Source organism: Amphibalanus amphitrite, unplaced genomic scaffold, assembly GCF_019059575.1.
Source record: "Amphibalanus amphitrite isolate SeventyFive unplaced genomic scaffold, NRLGWU_Aamphi_draft 000155F_arrow, whole genome shotgun sequence".
Classification (NCBI taxonomy): domain Eukaryota; kingdom Metazoa; phylum Arthropoda; class Thecostraca; order Balanomorpha; family Balanidae; genus Amphibalanus; species Amphibalanus amphitrite.
Window position 1 is genome coordinate 881,660 of NW_024881650.1, and position 23,763 is coordinate 905,422.

Here is a 23,763-nt window from a genome sequence, read left to right on the forward strand (position 1 = left end):
ATGAAAAGACCTGCCGAATCGATTGATATGCAATATGACCTCCTTTGACCAGCTTCGAGACCTGACGGGCCGTGACCTGACCTTGACCCGAGGTTAACACCTTAACTCTCGCCCATATTGGTGTTTTTCCAGCCGCAAACGTATAAGGGGGGGGTCCGTTGGACCCTCCCTTGCCGTTTCGCCCCTGATCGAGCTAGAGCTTCGCGGAAAAAACGAGCGTGTTGGCCGTGACGAGAGGAAGTCGATGATACCCAATTTTAAGGTCCTAGGTCATCGGTTGACTTTCCAGGTCAGGTCAATGACCCAAAAGTCGGGAAAATCGGGCCTGTTAGAAAGTCGTAAAGCGTGGCTGCTATGGGGTTTTCGGGGTGCTGATCACGAATATCATGCTAGTTTTGATCACAGATGATGTCTTCATGCATTTAGGCCAGGTCGGGTCAGGTCAGGTCAGGTCAACCAGTAAGGGTATTCGTAGCAGGTGGCAACCGCCTCTGACAGCTTCGCAACATGTTACGAGGGCACCAAAACTACTTCGTAAATGTTCATATGGCTGCTAAATTCGAATTCAGCTCCTAAAACTGGCCTAGAAACATGTAAAACTCGAAAAGTGAACCGAGGTCATCAAAGGTCAATGACCTGACCTGACTTTCCGGTGACCTTGACACCCACCCTAATGCATGGAAGCAACATCATATCGGCGAAGATCACGATGCTGCACCAGTTTTACGAACAGTGAATGAAAGGTATCATGTGATAACATATACAAAGTTATTGTGCATCCTCTTTTGACACGTTTTTGCTATAATAGGCGGATCCAGGCGTCCAAAAAGGGGGGTTATTTTTTACCTCCCAACATAGGTGTCCTGACACCGCCTATGCATGACCAACACAATTTTAGTCGTTCTCTCATAAGAAATTGTAACATAACAAGACCATTGCCACCCTTTTTAGAAACAGTACCAACAAAAACCTTATTTACTATACTTTTTGTGTACCCCCAATCTCAATGATCTGTATCCGCCTATGATTTTTGAAAATGCATATTTTTAGGATCCATGTGAATTCCTGGTTCATTCTCTATCGATCGGCAAAAGTTGCGTTAAGATTGGTTCAGAAACCTGGCCGTGATAAACAGTATAAAATGTATCTGCAATTTGCCCGTTTTTACCCCCCTCTACCCCCCTATTGACATTTTTTAATTTTTTTTTTAGAAATGTAGATCTCGTTTAGCCAAATCGAATGCCGTTTGAATTTTGAAAATCGGCCGGTTAGATCTCGAGATATCAAGGGGGGGGGTCGTAAACAGCCCCCCCCCCCTGCCACTAATATGGGGTAGCCAGGAGCCTGCCACTAATAGGGTTAAAGTGAGGGTAACGAAAGTTTCGTCGCGATCGGCCGCTTTTTACGCGAGTTATTCGCGAAAAACCGAGGGAGGGGGGTCCGTTCGACCCCCCTCTATACGGGCGAGGGTTAAGTTGATCTCACCCGAAGAAAAAGTATACCATTCGACACGCCTGAGCTAGACAAACACGATGCTGCTAAAATCGCGGATCTGCGATCATTTTTAGCGAAGTTATTTACCAAAAACCGAACCTGTGCCTTGGGCCACTTGACCTGACCTCCGAAGTCATCGGCTGACCCTGGTCCTTAAATCGGAGACCAATCGCTGCATTTCGTAACGACACACACGATCGTTTCTTTCGTGAGGCTCTAGCTCAATTAGGGGCGAATCGGCGAAGGGGGTTGTTTCCTCACTTCCAACCCCCAACGTCCCTCGGTATTCAGAAAACCTGAAGGTCCGGTGAGGGTTAAAACGTTTCTCCTGAACGAGGAAGAAATGTAAAAGTCAAAGCTCTATAGACGTCCTGTAAAAGTGGCCATAATAATAAATTCGTTAGAAATAAGATGCTTTTTAAACGACTTCCTCATAAAATCGGGTGCTGGGACCAATCTTATAAACGCTTTAGAATGGACAGGGCGTCACTGGCTAAAGTTTGGGTGCAGAAAACGGCTATTACCTAAATGCAAAATGGTTTTCATGCATTTCAGTCAATTGTATATTGTCGGTCCCAGTGGCCGAGCTAAAAAAATCGGTAGTGTTTTGCATCTTTTACGCCCTAAGAAACTACACCATCTATCGAAGTGGGCGGGCTTATTTGAATGGGAGGGCGCATTATGCACGAATCGAGTGCTTTCGTTTATTTTGGACTGTATTTTACCACATCCACTGCTGGTATCACTATTAATATTATCTAATGCCGTGAATACGACAGCATTCCATTTATAAGATTGGGCCAATGGAGTCGCGCCCCGCGAGCTCGGTTTTCCGCTGGGCCGCTACAGGCCAGGAAGTCGGTCTTCGCCTGAGGGCAGGACAAAGGTCAGCGAGGGAGCGCGGGGTCAGCCAGGTATCGCCAAGTGCCGAGCGGATGCCGCTCCCTCCCCTCTCTTCCCCTCTTCTCCCCTCCCCACCTCGGTATAGATGGGGAGGGACCGAACTGCCAATGACATGCGAGCGGTCAAGGCCGCTCGCGCGGCAGCGACCCTGGCGGCCGGATGCCGCAACTGGGATTCAGCCAAGTTACCGATTCGCCTCCTGTGGGAGAGCCAAACCAGGGGACATACTTTTTAGATATACTGTACAATGTAAGTACATACGTTGTGATGCTTGGTGATTGGTGGTTGACTTATATCTGATTAGTCAGATTAGTCACGAGTTGACGGTTCAATGCCGATATTCTAGATATTCTAGCAGGGTTTATCATTAAACGCTCATACCAACAAGGGCCAAGGCATCATATGCAACAGACGGTCTTGAACACGAAATAAGTCACGAAGAGATGCTGCATGTAGGTAGGCGAAACGCGTGTTGCAACGATATCGTTGACAAGCTGCAAGGCATTCCGCATAACAAAAGCCGACCTTCAGATGCATGCGAACCAGACACGAGCCGAAATATCGGCTGCGGGAGAATGACAGCAGTAGCGCAGCGTCGGTCGGACGTCGGGGGCCCGCCCGAAACCTCGCCCTGGCGCGGGGAGCGTTACGAACAGCGGCGGCGGACCATGCACATTGCACACCCGTCCACCCAGTCTGTAAGGGACAGCGACTAAGACATATTGCAACTCCTGCACTCCCGCGCCGGCGGAATATTCCGAAACCACTCCCAGATTCGTGCTGCTTGTTAGCGAAACTCCCCACTTCTACCGCAAGCATTTTCAGAGCATGGTTCTGCAGGGGAACACGATCCAAAAAATTTAGTGCACCAAATCAACAACGTTCCCTCTCTCCCTCCCTCCTCTCTATCTGTCCCCTCCCTATGTCTATGACGTCAGAGCCCCTCCCCCCCGCCCCGATCGGCCGGTGGGCACCTGCCGCTCCCGTCCTCATCCCCTCCTCTCCAGGTGGCCCCTCCGCTACTCTCCCTTTGTCGCTCCATCCCTGCATCTGAATGGGGGGACGAAACCAGACGAGACATATAGCTAACACGTGTACCTGAAGATGGAGCCCCACCGGACTTCGTTGGCGGCAATGCTGCTCCGCAGCGTATATTTCCTACTAGCCTTAGGGTTTACGTGTTGAATGGCCTGTTTTCGGTGAGCCATATCGATCGATAAACATTTGAAGACATTTACGGTTCTTGGTCTCAGATGATAGACCGAAGAATTGTCTTTGTCTTTCGAAAATTTCTCTACCATTTATCACGAAACCCGGCCGATCTTCTACCGCGTATAGGGTAAAGATTTATCTGCAGATCCGGAGAACCAGCAGCTGCGCCTCGTCTCAACGGGCGGCGGCGCCCGGTCCCCATTAGCGCTGTCGGTAGTCTCGGATCGGATCCGTAGGTCGTGGGTTCGCATCCCGCAAGCGCCGCGTGTTTTATCGGGACTGAAGTATGATGGCTTAACTATTTATGCTAACAACAATTAATAGCTACTGAAATATATTTACCTGCCTGTCGACCTCTTGCTAGTTGTTTTTGAAGAAATTTTAGAGATGTAACGGGCGCGCCTATCATAACCATAAGTGCTACCATATTCTAGTTAGAACTGAATTCCGGCTGATAAACCAGACTACATATGGTAGGTTTTCTAGAAGTTATACTAGAAATTTCTACCAAAGTTTGTTCTTTCCTTTACTCAACGGAAATAGCTTTAACTGGCGATTTTTCAATGCGGATTGATCGAAAAGAAGGCGCCAATAGACAAAATTATAGCTGCAATGGTGACGATACATGTAAGCTACATTCGCAGTTTCATTGTAGTCTGGCAAATCCAAGGGCTAATCGTTGCTAAGCTTCAGAAGCCGGGCATACCCATGGCTGAAACCCCACATTACTTCTGCTGTGGACTTCCTATCCACGAGCTGAGTGCGAGCGCCGAGCGATACGAGCATACGAGCAAAACAGATTGGTGCTTAGGTAAATCACATGTCAGCATGCATTCATTGGCACCGGCCAAGGCCCTAAAACATACTGGCGTTGTGGGTAGTGATAAATGTGAATGTAATCATCTAGGTGATTTTGAAGTGCATTTGACTCAATATACCTTCCCGTAGTTACCATGGCATTTATGCGATGAATGCATTTGGCAGTTGATAAATTTTTAAATTTTCGGAATGTGGGTAGGTGTACATTCACACTTTTTAATACCAGGTATTGACTCACCACAACATGACGAAAATAAATATATTAGATATCATTTGAACAACGTTAAATGCACTGTGACTATCTTCATCTTCCGCCGCCTTTTTAATATGCATACACTGAAAACAATTTAACCCAAGGCTGGCGAGTAAACCGGTGTTTTACGGGTACCCCTATCCGCAACCATTTTTAACCACCCTCCCAGGAGCAGTGCTAGGTCCCATTGCGGTGTAGTCGTACTTGCTCTGACCGGATATAACCGCTGTCAGCGAACAAGTCCGCTGAGAGCAGGGACGACTACACTGCAATGGGACCTTACTGTACTCCTGGGAGGGTGGTTAAAAATGGTTGCGGATAGGGGTACCTGCAAAACACCGGTTTACTCGCGGGCCTTGGTTTGAATTGTTTTCAGTGTAGTGGCATCGTAAAATGCCCGTCTTTCGTGACCGTCCGTTGATGGGGCAGCTGTTCTCCGCCAGGGGTCAAAACCACAAGGTACCCCTCCTCTCTTGTGGTGCCGCTGAGGTTCTCTCTTTTACCACCGCTCTCAGCTCTCGGAGAGTGGTATGAACTGAATCCAATTTAAAAACTCTTCTCACAAAAATATCTACTGTCTCATCAAATTATCAGGATCAGGCGGCTCGCGCGCTAGCTCTCTCAATACCAAGTAAAGTATCCACGTTTGTGACCATTGAAATATGACGTGATGACCTCGGAACCTTCTCAAAGACATGTCTTTGTCCTTGTCCAATTGTTCATAATGATTGACACAGTTATGAGCTGAGGAGTGAGGATCTGAGCGCTGCCTCATCAGATTTATTAACCTTCGCCAGGCGAGGGCCTTTTCCATAACACGGACGGCGAGGGGGGAGGGTTGGTACGAACCCCCGGCGATTGGCTCCTATGGCGCTTAAAAACGTCAAATTTACAGGGTAGGTGGGTTCATAGGAGATCTCGCCCCCGTGAAAATTTGGTGACTAAGTCAATATATAGGCTTTTTGGGGAGGGGTAAAAGTGCAAAAAAATTCGCTAAAACATGTCATTTTTTTCGCTTATAACTTTTAACCTAGTAAAGATAGAGCAAAAATAAAAGCACTAATGAACTCAGGACGTTCGTGCGCATCGAATGATATACATCGTTACCAATTAAAAAGAAGTTAAAATTTTCTTAAAAATTAAGTGAACTTAAAGGGACCCTCCCACCTTAACATTAGATTTGAGTTGAGATAGCCAAAATGGGTCCCTGGCTCACAATTACCGGTTTCGGCACTCACAACATCGAGAAATGCCTTAAATCGGAAATATTGAATTTCAAAATTGCAGCATTTTGATTCAGAGGGGCTAATGCATAAGAATACCCCTCTGAATGTGTGACGTCAGCGCAGATATCTAACGATTTGTAAATGTTTGACTAAAACGTTTTGTAGCACGCGGTGGTATATGCTGCTTTGCGCGCAACAAGTGCCGCACTTTCAGCTGCCAAACTATTGCTTCCAAATAAAGTGCTAGGAACAGCGGAGATTCCAAAAAGTAAACAAAAGTAAAAGTCTAATATCTTGAAAACCGGTGAATATTTTTCGGTGAAATTTGGTAGATATTCGTTTTCGCTCTTTCTGAACCGAGCGACATCACTTTCATGTCAATTCATAAACTTTTTTGAAGGTGGGAGGGTCCCTTTAAAGTAATAAAATCGTTCAGAGCTGCTGCGAGGCGCATGATAAAATGAAGTATCATTAGAATATATGATCTTCTCCTCGGAAAATGACGAAATGAATGAAAATGATTATTTACTGGCGAATTGATGATATTTCGGTCGCAGACCTTCGTCTAAATCGAATTCGTTGAGTCGTACGACTTAGTTTCCACCCATAAAAAGATGGCTTAGACCGTGGGCGTACTCGTGCAATGTCACTTCTTTCTACATTTATTTTTGGCACTGTTAGACCTAAATATTTTTTTTCTTTTTACAGTTTTGCAGATTGTAGGTATGGTCGGTAATTGGTGCGTTATGATAACGGCAATTTGATGGCAAACGTCTATCGTAAGCCATCTTGCGAATGAAGTCTGCAGTCTGCACAACATACGGTACGAGCGAAGCCTCAGTGGCGTCCTCTGAGGCACTTGTACAACGTCAGACAAAGACCCTGGTGGGGAGCTGCGCTTTGGTGTAGTAGTTGAAGCCAAGGTGTCGAATGCAGTCTGCACCCACTCGATTCTGCGCCTCACCTGACGCCTACCTTTACCTGCCTCCATGTGTGCCAGCACTGGCACCGGCAGCGTCATTTTCTCAGGTAACTGGGTTTGAAATCAGCAGCTTCCCTCAGTAGATGTCACCGAGGTCTGCCACAGCTGAACTGTTGCTGAGCGCAGCCGCAGCCGTCTGAGCGGTGTGATGGTGCAGGTGGCGCCCCGGTGTGCTGGCAGCTCCCGGGGCGCTCCCTGGGCGCCGTGGGCCCCTCCACGCGTGCCTGCTGCAGGATCAGGTGCTGGGAGATCACCCCTTGGCAGGGGCGGATCCAGAAAATCTCCAAGGGAGGGGCCATTAGAAACCAGGAGGCCCCCCCCCCATAATCCCACCTGTTGGAGGCCCCATCTTCCCACTTGTTGGCCCCCCCCCAAAAAAAAACTGCGTCTATTTAGCTTATCTAGCTGTTCAGGCAACATCTCAACATCTGTGCAGGCTTGGAGGCCCTCTGTGCAGGTTAGGAGGCCCTGTAAAAGTGGTCATCTCTGTGAGTATAAGAGACCTCCAAGTTATGAAAAGCTTTACCAATCTTCTAACAAAGAAGTCTTCTCAGCTAGTCTTCTAAGAAATAACTAAGTGGGTAGGTTAAAAAAAAAAACTCATCGGATTTCGGCCACTTTATTTTCAGCTTTTTAACTTTTTAACTTTTTATTTTATTTTTGAAAAAAATCGGCCAAGGGCGGGGCCATGGCCCCCATGGCCCCCCCCCCTTGTATCCGCGCCTGCCCCTTGGCGCCCTCTGACCTGCGTCCTGTGTGGGCTCCGTGACTGTCTGAGAGGATGTGTCAACCTGTGGAGCTCTGCCTGCCGGCCTTGCAGTGTGGCTCAGCTAGTGACAGTGAGTGCCCGGACAGTGGCGCCCTCTAGTCCACCCTGTAGGATGTGAGAGCACGAGGTGCTCAGTGGGCGCCCCCAGCTGTGGCGCCCTCTGGTCCACCCTGTAGGGGCTGCGATAGCCTGGTAGTTGATACGTTGGGAGACGCTCCTAGTGGCGCCCTCTGGTCCACCCCATGGTGCACTGTATTAGCACGAGGTGCTGAGAGGGCGCCCCCAGCCGTGGCGCCCTCGGCTCGCCTGCCTGTCGTGTGCCCTGAGGACTGAGGTAGTACGGCTGCTGTAGGAGCGGTCGCGGTCATGAAATATATGTAGAGCCGCACAGCAGCGCTCCCTGGGAATCGGTCAAATAGGAACAGTTCGCAGGCCACCACTTCTTATATTTAGCTCCGGGCTAAATATAAGAAAAAAAAACGGCTGAAAGTAGGATCCTCAGACGAGCACATGAATCACCTGTGTTTCTTACATTACATGGTTTGGAAAAGCAATTGTCGAATGGATGTCCAATGATCCCTCACAATCTCTCAGTTGATTGGAATGCTGACCAACATGGGCATTTAGGGGACATTACGCTCCCTTGCCACTAGAAGAATGCTACATGGGCGACTTGGGCGTCCGTCAATCTCTGTCATATCATAGCCGTTTTGCGCAGGATGACTGACAAGCCGATGAGCTGAAATCCCGGGCGCTGACACACTCGCACAGTGATGCAAATGGGGTTCACGAGTGGCCATAAATAGGAAAAGGCCCAAAATTCAAGTTCACTTAATCTAATAAATCGTAATATGGTCAGTCAGGCAAATGTTTGGGGTGTCTGAAAAAGTATGATTACGAGCGAGCGAGCGCAGCGAGCGAAGCGAAGTCTTTTCAATATAACGGAAAAATCTCAGTATGAGCGGCCCGGCCCGGCCCGGCCCAGCCCGGCCCGGCCTGTAACGCTTTTGAGAGGCTTATATCTCAGCAACCGCTGGACCGAATGGCCTGCGGTCTTTTTTGCTGGGTAGCCCCATCCCTTCTACCCCGTAATTGACTACTTTTGATACATCTCAGTGACCGCCGTGGCACGTGCCACGTGAAAAGTCAAGGGTGTTCAAGCAGTTTTGCAAAAGTAATGATTTTGAGAGGCCCATATCTCAGCAGCGGCTTGAACGATTGTCTTGCGGTCATTTTTATAGGGTAGCTGCATCCCTTCTACCAAAGGTCGGATACTCTTCATCTATGTGAGTGACCCTCACTGCACGTGCAAAATACAACAATAAGAGGTGCCAAATTTGTTCCCATTTCAGTAACTCGGTAATTACTGGGGCGATTTCGCTGAAACTTGGCATACAGGTAGGCACCCACCAGGCAATGCATTCCCATGTGTTGCGGTTAGGGTGCTACTGCACGTGCGCACGTGCAGGGGGCGTTTCCAGATCTCGAGAACGGCTGGGCCGATTGCGCTCAAATTTGGTACACGGTTGGGAACCGGTTAGTAGGGTGCCGTGCAAAAGTCATTTTGGACCCCGTTTGCACGTGCGCACGTGCAGAATGCCGCTTCCGGATCTCAGGAACGGCTGGGCCGATTGCGTTCAAATTTGGTACACCGCTAGCGACCGGTTAGAAGGGTGCTTTGCACAAGCCCGTTGGAAGTACCCTCTCGCCCTTCTGCACGTGCAGGGCTCACTATCTCGCTCGCTCGTTCTTCGCCCAAAAGGCGTTTTACTGGTTTTAATGTTTTTGTCAAAACCGGCCTCGTGTAGGATTGTCAGAAGTCGAGACATTTTCGATGTCGTAAAATGACTGTCAGGTACTTGAAATTCAAGTGCTGCTAGCGTGAGTTCATGTCATACGAACTGCGAAAATTATAGGTACATGAAAATGATTCCCGTAACCTGCTGCTTCTAATGCCATGCCATAAAAAGCCGTATCAATTTTGGTTTGGCGGTGAGCTAACTATTTGTAATCATGTTGGAACCGCAGTTTTTTTACCAAAAATATTTGCTTTCAATTCACCTACAGCACTTCACACAGTGTGTGCCCGTTAGTGCACCATATCATAGCATTCCCTAATCATTTCTGAGTCGCATCGTGAAATAATTAAGGCGCTAGCATAGGGCTGACCGGCGCTACAGAAGTTTTCGTCCGGCACGGTCGGGTGCCGCGGCGCAGCGGGCAGCCCGGGCGGCCGCGCCGCCGCGCCGCCCGGACGCCGCGCGGCGGCACCCACCCGCCCACTGCGCGCCCACTGCGACACCCGACCGCCCGGACAAAAACCTCTGTAGCGCCGGTCAGCCCTGTGCTAGCGCCTTAACCCGCGCCCCGTAGGGGTCGGCCCCCCCCCTGTCCTTTTCGGTCGATATCTCCTAAACGGCTGGAGATATCGCCACCAAACTTTCAGGACCCCTCCGGGCATCCATTTTACACATTGTGACCAAAAATTTTTCCAGAGGCTGTGATAGGTTGGCCACAAATGACGTCGGAGTGACGTCATGTTCTGTCATTTTCGACCGAAAAAAGACCTTCGCGAGAAGACCTGTCAGGCCTACAGCTTTGAAGATACAGAAAAATGATCAAGACATAAAAGGTGTACAATTGACAGGGCTACAAAACTGCTATCTCGGATTTTTGAAATTTTTGAGTTTTGATCCCCAAAAATCAAAAAAGCATTTTTTTGGATATATTAGCCAAAAAATCCAAAAAGTTTTTTGAGTTTCGAAAAAACCGGAATATATGTGATAGTACCTACCGTCTTCTATCTACATACCAAATTTCAGATCGATACCTCGTTTTTTGGCCAAGTTATAGCGAAAAAACTGTTCAAAAATGATGACGTCAAATTTTCAAACTCAATTTTTGGCAATTCTAGAACTCGTAGAGCAAACCAAAGACCACCATTAGACTCCCCGTGACGAGCTGCATCGAATGGATACCCATTTTATGCAAAAATATCAACTTTGAAATTTGACCTAATTTGACCTGACCTTCACCAAAACGTGACCTAGGCTGGCCCCAAAGGCTGCCTAACCCACATAATCGCATTTGTCATGTAAAATGGACCATAAAACATGTATCACACGACACATTCATATTGTGACCCCCGGTCCCAGCCAGCAATTTTGCTCCGGGCCCAAGCAGGCTCAAGTGCGGATTGCCCGAGATTTTTAGTGGGGCTAAAGTCGGCTAGGGCTTGGGCTAAAGTCGGCGTATGACACAAAAACGCCGACTAAAGCCCATGCTCTGCCGGAGGTATGCCCGCTCTGCGAGCTCCGGACAGCCGTAGTTTAGCCCTAGTTGAGCGACGATTGGCGTTAGCCCGATTTAAGCCCGAGCAGTGAATCCATTTATATAATGGAGATTACTCTGGGCCCGAGCGGGCTGAACTCCGGCAAGCCCACTCTGTGTGCCCTGTCTATCCCGACTTAAGCCATAGAAGTGAATGGGGTTTATACATTGCAAACTGCTGTGGCTTTGCTCGGGTTCGGCTCGAGTGACGGCTCCTGTTTTCTCAAGTCTCGACTTGACTTCATCTTGCTTTTGCTTCACACGGGATCAAGTAGCAAGGAGCAGCCAATGCACTTTCAGCAGGTTGTGCGGTTTCAATGCATATTTAAAATTGTTACGGTCACTCATATGCTCTGTTAACCGGTCATCGAGCATTGCGAAAGGAAAGTAGTGGTTGACTTTGATTGAATGTATATTTCAAACGACTACAGACACTCAAATGAAACACAAATACATGAAACAGTGGACTGCAAACTGCAGCAATAATATGGCATGAGTCATGAAAAGCGCCACCAAAACTATAAAACAATCAAAGGCCCGCTAGCCTCCCTCCCCGTTCATAATACTTGGTTGAACACTCAACCGAAAGCATAAAGTAAGGACAGCAAGTAATCGCTCATAAGACATAAAGCAATTAGCAAACAATCGTTTATAAGGAACTTCACTCTGGTGAATGGGAGCTTTGGAGGCGTCTGGCTCCTCCACACACACACACACATCTGCAGTAGGTGGTCGGCCAGCTTTCGGCGCAGTTTCCGTATATGTAGGTATACCTACTTAATTATAAGCAGGCAGTTTCCGCTAAACCACTTGGCGAGGGCGACTGCGGCGTCCACCCGGTCCTGGTTTGTATAACTATTCCATTTTTTGGAACCATTTGCTCTAATGGTACGTACCTGAAAAAGAGATTAATTGGTTTAATTTACATTGCATGTTTGCTTGAAAAATAACTTATTGTTGCATTAATACTGTAAAAGCACTTCTCATTGATCCGTATAAAATGATCATTCGATTTTCAACGCGGACAGAGAATGAGCGTGCTCGGTGATAAGTAGATAAATATTTGTGTTTTGTATTTGATTTTCCTGGTTTAGAAGTGCTGGTAATTCACAAAGATATAAAGGCACGGAATGCGGCTTTTCTGAGCGAGGGTATAAGTCGCCAGGCTGAACAGCTATTCAGCTTCATGTTTGATGGCGTGAAACTCAGTCAAAATCATGACGTTTACATACGATCAAGCGCTCCATTCAATACACTTACCTACCGTAAAACTCCATGCCAGTCCACTTGATAAGAGCAGTGAGCACTATCCCTTCTTCGCGCTGTCACACGCGCCCAAACATCAACCACCAAATGCCCCAACACCGGTGTGTCGTTTCGTCGCACAGCGCACAGACTGTCACAAACGCTGCACATGATTGGCGCAGAACTGCGCATGCGCGAACAGCCGAACAAGTATGGCTAAGCTCCGGCTTTACTCCAGTTAGCCGAAGGACACAGCCAGCTTGATCAGCTCGCGCTCCGCCCAAGTTAAGCCTGTTTTGGATGCGCGGGCAGATGTCGGGCTGAACTACTTCTATCCGCACGTGGGCATAGCTGCGGCATGCCCCAGCTCAGCCCTAGTGAAAAATGCATTGGTTTTGATCAAAGTGGGCAAACCCAAGCTAAGCCCAAGCTGCCCGACGTTTGCCACAGTTCAGCCCAAGCGAATTGCTGGCTGGGGTGACCTGACCTCGCTGTGACCTGACCTGGTATCAGTGACCTCAGATAGCAAAGTATGTGTTTGATGAACAATATGCCATCGATGGTTTTCAATAAATTACCAATTTACTCGATTTCACAGCACATTTCTTGAATTGCCTGTGAACGGTGAAAATCTGACCTTTGACCTGACCTGTGACGTCATCGGTTTGACCTAGGTCAATGAAATTTGGTCACAAGGTAGTTCCCGTGTAGGGCTATCAAACCCCGTTTGAATTTTGAAAATCGGCCGGTAACTTTCCGAGATCTTAGGGGGGGGGCCGAAACGGCCCCCCCCCTACGGGTGGTAGGGTCCGCCGGTAGCCCTACGGGGCGCGGGTTAACCCGCGCACCGACGGGGGGGGGGGCGGATATCCGCCCCCCCTGAGGTTTTTCGCGGATAGCGGGAAAACCGCGGCGCGTAGCGCCGCGAAATTTGGTATGACTATTCCCTCATCAATTTTACACATGGTGTGCAAGTTTGAACCTCCTAACTTTTAAGGTCAGGTCACCAGGTCACTTTGAATGACCCAACCTCAAGTCACTTTTTTGCAACTTTGTCACCGTGCCAGAGCTACAGTAGATGTCGGAGGCCTTTGAAAGTCGCAGGATGTTATTAGGTCATTAGTAGCTACAATTTGTATATCTCGGAATTTTGATGTCGGTGACCTAAGGTCAGGTCAATTTCGCGACCTCCCCATTATAAGTCAATGGGGGCAAAATCAACTCCCTGTTTTTACCACTAAAACGGGTCGGAATGGCCCCATATACCATACATGACTTCACATACGATCAACCTTCACTACCTTGAGGTCTGTTTTGCTGTTGGGCAGCTGTAAGGTCATGTGACGTCATCAAAGGTCACCAAAGGTTTTTTCCAATAACTCCTTACAGGAACAAGATACAGCCGCGCGGATGGTCTCATTGTGTTCAGCTCGTCAAGACGCATCGAATGATATACATGATGACCTCGAGGTCACGTGACCTGAGGTCAACCTTTGACCTTGACCTTTCGAGGTCAACATATATATCATTCGATGCGGATTGACGAGAGGATCACGATGATGCCATTAGTTTGTTCCTATCTTGACTACTTCGAAAGTTATTCGAGAAAAACCCTCTCCATATCTAGCGCCGCCATTTTGACTTTTTCGACCCCTGTGACGTCATCTTTGACCTGACCTGAAAATGACCTTAGTAAAAATTGTAGATCTTGTCCGTGCGTATCCGATGCCGTTTACCGCTTGTCGCTATCTTGCTTCGTTCTCGAGATCTCAGGGGGGGGGGGCGGTCATCCGCCCCCCCCCCGTCGGTACTAAGTTGGCGCAGACCCCCGTCGGTGCGCGGGTTAATTCTTTCACGATGCGACTCAGAAATGATTAGGGAAGGCTATGGTATGGTGGACTAACGGGCACACACTGTGTTGAGTGCTGTAGGTGAAACGAAAGCATTTTTTTCTTAGTAAAAAACTGCGATTGCAACATGATGATAAATAGTCAGATTACCGCCAAAGCGAATGAGATACGGCTTTTTGTGACCCGGCATTAGAAGAAGAAGGCTTTGGGGATCATTCCCGTGCATAATTTTTCAATTTGTACGAAATGAACACAAACCAGCGACGTTTGAACTTGCGAGTGTCTGACCGTCATTTTACGACCTAGAAAATGTCACGACTTCTGACGATTATACACGAGGCCGGTTTTGACAAAAAACATGAAAACCATGTGATTTCAGATGCCCCAACCATTTGTCTACTCGGCCATATCGCAATTAACTCGATTTGGTAAACTTGGCTTTTGGGTATTTATGGCCACTCGTGAACCCCATTTGCATCACTGTGACTCGTGTGACCGTGATGCAGCGACTTCGCGCGGGCATCAGACATTTAGTTCACATGTAAACACAAGCAAGCAATAGTCGCACGCAATGCCCGGCGTGCAAGCGCGACTGCAACAGTTATTACCCCACTGGCACTGTTGCGCGTGTAATGATTCACACGTGTCTGTTGAAGAGTTTCGCACTCGGTGCTGTGACAGTTTCCATACGGTAATGTCGTGGGCGGCTCCTCTGCCCAGTTAACTTGTCCCAGAAAAAAAATGTTATACACTCCGCCGTTTTCCTTTCTTAATGAAAACATAAACAATGTTTTTAGGTGAATAATGAATGCCTTTTGCTGAGATGGTCGAGGACCGAGGAGAACTAGAGTGACCCTCAGTCTTCTCTACCGCACCAAGAGAACGAATTAAAAGGGCGCGAATAAACAATAATGGCTCTTCGTCGTTTTAGATGAAGTAAGAATGATTTAGTGAGCTTTGGTTTTAATGAATTTGTAGTTCTTGGTCAACCAGATGACTTAATTATAAATCATCGCAGACCATAAAATAAGCATGACGCAGCCTTCAGTTATACACTGGACATGTAGTAAACCATGACCGCATGTCGTATCGTTTGCATAGGCGTGGGAACCAGGGGGGGAGGAGGGCAGTGGGGGCCGCTTGCCTCCCCCTTTCTGGGGCCGTGGGGGCGGTGCCCCACAACTTTGAGACGGAATATCGCACTTTTTGAAAATGCTTTCTTTTTTTTTTTTGTTGAAAATTATAGTCAAGGGATGAAAAATAAGTGGCCTAAAACCGGTGAGAAAACTAGATTTGGGGCCTGGGGGTTCCCAGGTTGATCTCTTTTACGGTGTGCCCCCCCCCCCAGTCTGAAGGTAGTTCCCGCGCCCCTGATCGTTTGCTGTTGATAGAAAACCTAGAGTTTAAAGGGACCCTCCCACCTTAACATTAGATTTGAGTTGAGATAGCCAAAATGGGGTCCCTGGCTCACAATTACCGGTTTCGGCACTCACAACATCGAGAAATGCCTTAAATCTGAAATATTGAATTTCAAAATTGCAGCATTTTGATTCAGAGGGTCTAATGCATAGGAATACCCCTCTGAATGTGTGACGTCAGCGCAGGTATCTAACGATTTTTAAATGTTTGACTAAAACGTTTTGTAGCACGCGGTGGTATATGCTGCTTTGCGCGCAACAAATGCCGCACTTTCAAATAAAGTCGCTATAGGAACAGCGGAGATCCCAAAAAGTAAACAAAAGTAAAAGTCTAATATCTTGAAAACCGGTGAATATTTTTCGATGAAATTTGGTAGATATTCGTTTTTGCTCTTTCTGAACCGAGCGACATCACTTTCATGCCAGTTCATTAACTTTTTTGAAGGTGGGAGGGTCCCTTTAAGCGTGGTTGTCATGGGTGTAGAAACCTCCGGAAAAAATTGGGGAGGGGGACAGCGAAACTTGAATGTCACTTTGTGGAAGCCCCATTACCCCTATGAAGAAATTCTTTGCAGTTTTGTGCTCATCTCACCTTGCTGAACCGTTTACTGCTCTTTGTATTCAAAATCAAAATAAAGATTTACTTTAAAAATGGCAAAACTGGGGGTCATGGCCCCCGCACTCCGCAGCCCCCTGTTCCTACGCCTATGGTGGGTGTACTTACACGGTTGTAAATAAAGGTGATTTCTTAGGCCCGGCTTTATTGAATAAGAGTCCAATAGAACCGTGCCGTTAATATTTACGACCTAAATAACACCGCTGAAAAGCGCGCGGGCAAAGTGATCGGGTGGGTGGTCTCTGGTGATGTGCAGCAACCCCTGCTTAGCACCGGACTAAATTCATAGATTAATAACCGGAATAATTCAGCATTTCACTAGTAATACCTAACGGTGACATTTGTTTAACTTCTTCAGACGTTTAACAGAGCTGGCTTGGGCGTGGGCCTTACAGTCTGCATTCAGTAACCAGCGGCAAGTCATGAGGCGCTAATCGTCTTATCCGTCTACGTACTCGATCAGTTAACAATCTACAGGGGTTACGCCACGCCGACCGTCTGATATTTACACAGCCCGTTACCGTCCGCAGCCGGACTGATTTGCTGTGCTCGTGCGTATCTTCCTGCTGGTCGGTAGCCGCCGCCGGCCGTGCAGAGGTCGGGCTGATCTGCTGTGATCGGGTGTATCACCCTGCTGATCGGTAGCCGCCGCCGGCCGTGCAGAGGTCGGGCTGATCTGCTGTGATCGGGTGTATCTGCCTGCTGATAGGTAGCCGCCGCCGGCCGTGCAGAGGTCGGGCTGATCTGCTGTGATCGGGTGTATCGCCCTGCTGCTCGGTAGCCGTGCAGGGCCGTTTGTGCCCATCATCTCACCACGCCCCTGGGACGATCAGACCGGCCGTCCCGACCCTGAACTGGATCTGACCATCACAACTCGCCGCGCCGCGAGATTCACGCCGCATTTCGCAACTACCCGCTGCATGGGGGGCTCGAACTGGGGCTGACCATGCTGTCTCTATGGGTGGTGTTCTTGCGACAAAGTGTGTCCCCCCCCCCCGCTGACCGCCGCCGCCCCCGCTGCCCTCCAGCCGCGAGGATGGGAGCGGAGCGTCAGCGCTGGACTGGGCCTGACCGCCGCCGTCCGACTTCCCTGGCCCGGGGCTGTAGGTCACCCGGCTGCTGGACGGAGCTGCGTCGGACGTCTGTCGGCACCGCGGCCACCACAGACGGCCGAAGACGGCTGTATGTACCGACACAGCGCCACCGAACCCACCGCCACAGCTCCGCCCCCGGCCGGGAACGCTGGTCACGCGTGCCGTTCTCGCTCCCAGGGTCTGTTCTCGCCCAGTTTCGGCACACGGACGATGTTCCCATGTAGAGCGAGCGAGCCCCGCCAGCGGCGGTATGGAGCCCGCCAGTTGCGTGCCACGGGACGACAATGGTTTGACCCGAGCAGCCATTAGACAATGCAACTCGTAATGGCGCAAGTAAATATCAGCGGACAGGTGTTTCAATGGGCTCGTAATGGTGATGTTTTACTGTGTGGGTAAGTAATGTATGTACATTTGTGTTGAAATGACATTGATGGGTAAAGGGGAGTTGGACTTGGAGCATTTTAATGGCCAATGAATGTCAATTGGTGCAAAGACACTCACTGGCGGGCAGTGGTCGTCAGGACCAACGTTAACTGCTCACTCACAGCTGCGCGTTTCACTGTTCTTGCGTCCTCTTTGTATTGTCTGGTGGCTCATCAAAATGACTGAGCGTTGCACACTTGATGCGTAATAAACTTGTTCAGAGCGAGCTCTGTCGTATAAAAATGATGACATAATGTCGTGGTGCGCATTGCATTTCTCTTGTCAGCTGGGACATACGTGCGTGCGACAGAAGCCATTCATTTCAGAATATATACCTTCTCGTAGGGGAAGCGGGGGGAGCACCGCCACCTTAAGCATTTCTGCTCACCGAGCTGATATGCGTAGTAAAAACGAAGCTCTTTTGCATTCATGTGAAAGTAGGAATGTTTTCCTACATGTTGGCATAGTTTCCAGCGCTCCATTATAAAATTTCGCTACTTTACAGACGTCGAAAACAAGTCCTGCATTTTTCGTCCTCCAAAAAATGTGCGGGTAGCACCGCCACTGATGGCGATGTTATCCACAGATCGGCCTTAAGGTGACAGCCACCCTTGGAAGCGTTACTGCTGTCTGAAAAAGTAACTCAAACTCATATAAGACACACAAGAATTGGTTGTTAGTTTGTCACAGATCAGACTGTTTGTTGCAGACAATATGCATACAAAGCATGACAAATTCACGTTTATTTCGAAACATCCAGTGAAGTCAAACGTGAGGTTAAAAAACAGACGACGTTTGCGGCCTAACTAAAGCTCTTCTCCGAGCTGAGTGAATCATCATTGCGGCTTTATCCATTTTGCCACCCCTTGGGGTAGCACCGCCGAGCATGGCGGTGTTACCCCACTCACAGTCATGGACCGACAACGCCCCGACAGCAAAACAAGCCGGGACGCGATTCTTCTGTAATTCCTTTCTCAACAAAGAGCACTTCATGCCCTCAAATTTAACCCGCGCGGGGCTGGGGGGGGGGGTAAATTTACCCCCCCCCCCCTCGCGAATTTTTGCAATATCTCAAAAACGGCGGCGCGCAGCGCCGCCAAACTTTTAGTACCTTTTCTTACATCAATTTGACACGTTCCCTGAAAATTTGAGCGAAATCCGTCGGAATTTTTTTTGAGAAATTGACGTTTTAGTGACGTCATGTTCGCCATTTTCGCCTCAAAAACGGCAAAAGTTCAAACGCCGCTAACATCTTCATTTTTAAAGGAATCAGGACGTAACAAAAAAGGATATACGTAATTCTACTTTGTCTATCAAATGGCCATCTCGGTTTTTTGAAAATTTTGGATTTTGGCCCAATTTTTTTCAAAAAAACTGACTTTTTTGGGAAAATAGCTATAAAATCTAAAATTTTGAGTGTATCGAAAAAACCGGAATATATGTCAGAGAAGTGGTCTATGTGCACCTACACACCAAGTTTTAGAAGAATCGGTTCAAAAATGTGGGAGGTATTCAAAATTGTATGACGTCACGACACACAAAAAAAATTGAAAAATGACTTTTTTGGAAGTTCTGGACCTCGTACGGAAACAAAAATAGCACCATTCGATTCGCCGTGAAAAACTGCATCAGATAGACACCTTTTTAGGCCTTAACAACCAACTTCAAAATTTGACCTCACTTGACCTGACCTTGACCTGACCTCGACCTGAAATTCATCCAGAGGTGGTCCATATCACTTATTGAGTGTGCCTATTGAATTCTATGAGTAAAATGACCCATAAAACATGTGTCGCACATGCCCTTTTCTATATTTTGTTTTTGGTGACCTGACCTGACCTGACCTGACCTTGACCTTGACCTCTGAATGATATTGTATGCAACGAATATTGTCTTGGTAGCCTAAGAACACGTTTTGGGCGATCAGTCTCAGTCCATGACTCCATTCTTCGGCAACTACGGTGCAAGGCCGATACTGTAGGAACTTGCAATTTGTACCCTTGACCTGACCTTGACCTTGACCTCAAACTTGAAATTAAGTACATGTTTTTAGTTGTTCGTGATGAGATCTTTCGATTGGCGTTTGAATTTTCCAAATCGGACCATTACTTCGGGAGAAAACAGGGGGGGGGGGGGTAAAATTTACCCCCCCCCCCCAGCCCCGCGCGTTCGGCTGGAGACCCCAGCCCCGCGCGGGTTAACGTAAAAATCAAGGCATTTTGACTTGAAATGACCACTTACTTGCTGCTCAAACATGCCAAATGATTACAACGGTGGTTTGAAATTCACAAAATGGGCAATTGCGATCTCAAAATCAAATAAATCTTAGCGAAACCTACCTCACGCGGCGTCCCGTTTCCGTTCGGACACCGAAATGGCGGGTGTCTGCATTTACAATTCAGAGTTTTGCCGATAGAGAGGATGGCGGTGTTTCCCACATGGCGGTGCTACCCCCGCTTCCCCTATGTACATACGCGCAATTATCAGGAACCTTTCAGCTAGCGTTCGGGCGGGTCTGAGCTCAGGTCAAGAGATAGACACAGATAAAAGTTAAAGATATAGCAGATTTTTTATTCCACAGCCCGCTGTCAAATTTAGAAACTGTTTCATACATTATTGATAATGTGTTATCTCAACGCCAATCGACATACTTCTCGTAACAGAGCCCTGCCTGGCTATTTTCTCTGTATTCATTCATATTGGAATGTTTGTTGTCCAGCTATCATGACTATACGGTCGCAGGTCGATTCCAGCTCAATTTTCCCAGCTGTCCTTCCTAGCCCGCTTCATTCGGCTAGTTATTTTCCCATCCCTGCCTCCCGTCTCGTCCCTTCCTCCTACCTCGTCCCTGCCTCCCGTCTCCTCCCGCCCTCCCGTCTCGTCCCGTCCTCCCGTCTCGTCCCTGTCTCCTACCTCGTCCCTTCCTCCAGTCTCGTCCCTTCCTCCCGTCTCGTCCCTTCCTCCCGTCCCGTCCCTTCCTCCAGTATATCGTCCCTGTCTCCAGTATCGTCCCTTCCTCCAGTATCATCCCTTCCTTCAGTATACCGTCCCGCCCTCCCATCTCGTCTCTGTCTCCTACCTCGTCCCGTCTACCTGTGACTGTAGTGTAGAGATGTCAATCGGATACCAACTTTTTGGTATACCGATACCAAACCGATACCAACTTGGTATTTGGTATTTCAATCGTAATTTGTTTGGTATTTTGTTGGTATCATAAGCCCTCGCTAATGTATAGGAGGCTAATAAATCGGTAGTTGGTATTTCCCTCAGTTTCCCAAGTTGGTTTGGTTTCGGTATTTTCCCGTGGTTTTGGTTGGTTTTTGGTTTGGTATCGGTATTCCGATTTTCCGTAATTGACATCACTACTGTAGTGTATACCATCCGTCTGTGTGCCTATCCGCCCGTCCGCGACACGTCTCTCCGTCTAGTCGTTCACCCTGTTCGTCCGTCCCGTCCTGTCCCGTCCCTCCCGTCCCGTCCTGTTCCACCCTCCCGTCCCGTCCCTGTTCCACCCCTCCCGTCCGGTCCTGTTCCGTCCCTCCCGTTCCATGCCGTCATTCCGCGTCCTGCGTCCTGTCTCGTACGCATTACCTGTCATCCGTCCTCCCTCATGCCCATACCGTCAATGTCACCTCGCCTGTCCGTCTCGTCCGCCTACCCCTGCCCTTCACGACTGGTATAGTCGGTCTGGACCACTCTCACCGCCCCATAAGACGACCTTGACCGTGACGCCGTGTCCCGGTCAGTCAGTGACGTCACAGAAGCGTACGTCGGCAGACGGTGCGCGGACGGGCCGCGGAGGCAGTCAGTCGAGCGGGCTCGACTCCTGAGCGAGGTAGGCAGCGGGCGAGCCTGGCCAGTCCGCACGTGACAGCTCGTGTGGAGATTGCATGGGTTGCACGGTGACACTGTGAGGAAGGCGCCCGCACCCTACAGACGTTCTCGATACAAGAAGTTAGCGGCTTGTGCTTGGATTGTAGTCTCCGCAACAGGTAAGAATGCCGGAGGTTTGGGTCTACTAGACTTTTTTCTAGCGGAGTTATTCTAATTTATGCTTCAATTGTATTGGCAGTGCTTGTTTTGTGTAGTATAGGTACGCACAATGTTTCCAACCAATTGCATGACTAACCTATGTATTCATATACGCAAACTAGGGAGTACTAAAATCAGCATAAGGAAATCGGGCACGGGCAAAGAGTTACATACTAAGGGTGAAGTGAAAATTGTTTATATTGTAAATTTTTATTAGCTATCCATAAGAACCGAAAAATAGGTAAGCTTAACAATTTTAGTCAATGATTAGCAAAATGAAAATAAAAACATAAAATATCAAAATATTTTGAGGACATCAGCGTGTAGCAAAAAATACATAACCAGCACAGCCTATGATTGACATTTAAGAAAAATGCCCTCACTCGAGTCGATTTTTGACTTAGCCGGTAAATCGAGCAAAAGCTGCATCATTGCATCATTGGACATCTTTTTTAATTAAGCTGTTTTTAACTTTGTGAGGTAACGTAAAGTGAAAGGATGTTTTCTGGTTAACGAGAGTATTTGCTAGAGTCGTTGAATGTTCCGAATTAATGTCACGCCTTTGCTCAAGTCGAACTCGATCTGAGTGGTAGGTAAGCACTGCAGCAGAATCCAATTGCCCTTATAACTATAAGGGAGAAATGCAGTATCATCTGTCATTCTTTAGGTACTTTTACAGCTTGAGCAATAAATATTTCGAGTACTTGATCCGGTGATAAATGAAGAGATTACCTTTCATCAAAGACGTTACCAAAACGTCTAGGAAAACAGCACTTGATATAAGCGAATTGAGTCGATAGAGCTCCTGAGTTTCGCTGTTATGTGCCTAATTCAATTATTGTTCAAGGCAGGAGCTATTTCCAAATTCCATATGTAAGTGCAGAGTCACAAAACATAACAATAATCCCATCACAAAGACCATTTTTCGCCACATTTACCAAAAGCGGATGACTGGTTTGTTTGGAATGGTCGTGAGGTGTTTTGCGTGCTTGTGCCGCGTTTGTTGTCGATCCCGTATTCCGCACACCGTTCTTCCCGCCCGCCACCGTTTCTCCCGCCCGCCACCGCTTCTCCCGCCCGCCTTATAGCTGGGGCATTCCACGTCAAATGGAACAAAAATCGGCTGTTTTGCACCTTACCATCAGCGATTTCATTATAAATTTGTGAGCGAGTTCCTGTGTGGCCCCGGACATTACATTGATGTTTTTTGCACATTCTGACCACAGGTCTTCTAGATATAGGGCATCAAATTTTTACAAAATGTTGCATCTTTATATTTTGAACGACCATAACTTTGGTTGTACTTGTTTGATTTGAATGAAATAACCCTTACTGTTTAGGTAATTTCTTAAGCATTTGTTTAGAATTGCACCTACTTAAATATATGACCTTGAAATTTGCTTAACTCTGTTCTTAAGTACAAATATCGAAATAGCAAAAAACACGTCACCTTCGATTTGGCTCATTTTCATATATTGTATTGCCTACCATATTCATAACAACCTGTGAAAAAATTAGAGTGGGCCATTCATAAGTTTTGAAGAAAATTGCACATATGCAAACGTATGTTAGCACGCGCAGTGGAGGAGGAAGAGCGAATTTCGCCCACCCCTCCTGTTTTTCGCCAATATCTCATGAGATTAATGCGAAATTAATTATGGCTACCTGTCAAGAATTGAATTGGACATCTCATCGTGCAAGCAATAAGAAAATCGGTTCACAACTGTTCTAGTAATAGCGGTGTAAAGTGAACATCCTGTCGCCGCAGCGACGCGGCGACTCGGCAGCCGGCGCCGACCGCTACGCGCCGCCTGAATTGTAGACTGTGCCGGGACGGAACGGAACGGTTCCGTCTTTACATCGCGCTCCCTACCGCTGATTACGTTCGATTCGCGTCCAATTTTGTGAGAAGACTAAGAAATGTACAGGCAATCTTATGGTGAAAGAAGTTTGAAAATCAGTTGGTAAACAATTGAAATATGAACGTGTAAACACAAAATTGTGATTGCTGCGTTTCCCGCATCGGCCGAGCCCGCCTTGCAGCCGGCGACATGTTTTTAGCAGGCCTTTAACTGCCATATTTATTATTGGATTAAC

The 23,763-nt window shown here is 47.9% G+C and overlaps 1 protein-coding gene across 1 annotated transcript in view; it reads left to right on the top strand.

Moving 5' to 3' along the window:
• The first annotated feature begins 21,429 nt into the window (after positions 1–21,429).
• Positions 21,430–23,763, top strand: part of LOC122383124 — a 32,188-nt gene continuing 29,854 nt past the window's right edge. The window contains exon 1 of the mRNA XM_043369273.1: positions 21,430–21,626. The gene's annotated coding sequence lies outside the window, so the exon portion shown is untranslated. The remainder of the gene's footprint in view (positions 21,627–23,763) is intronic.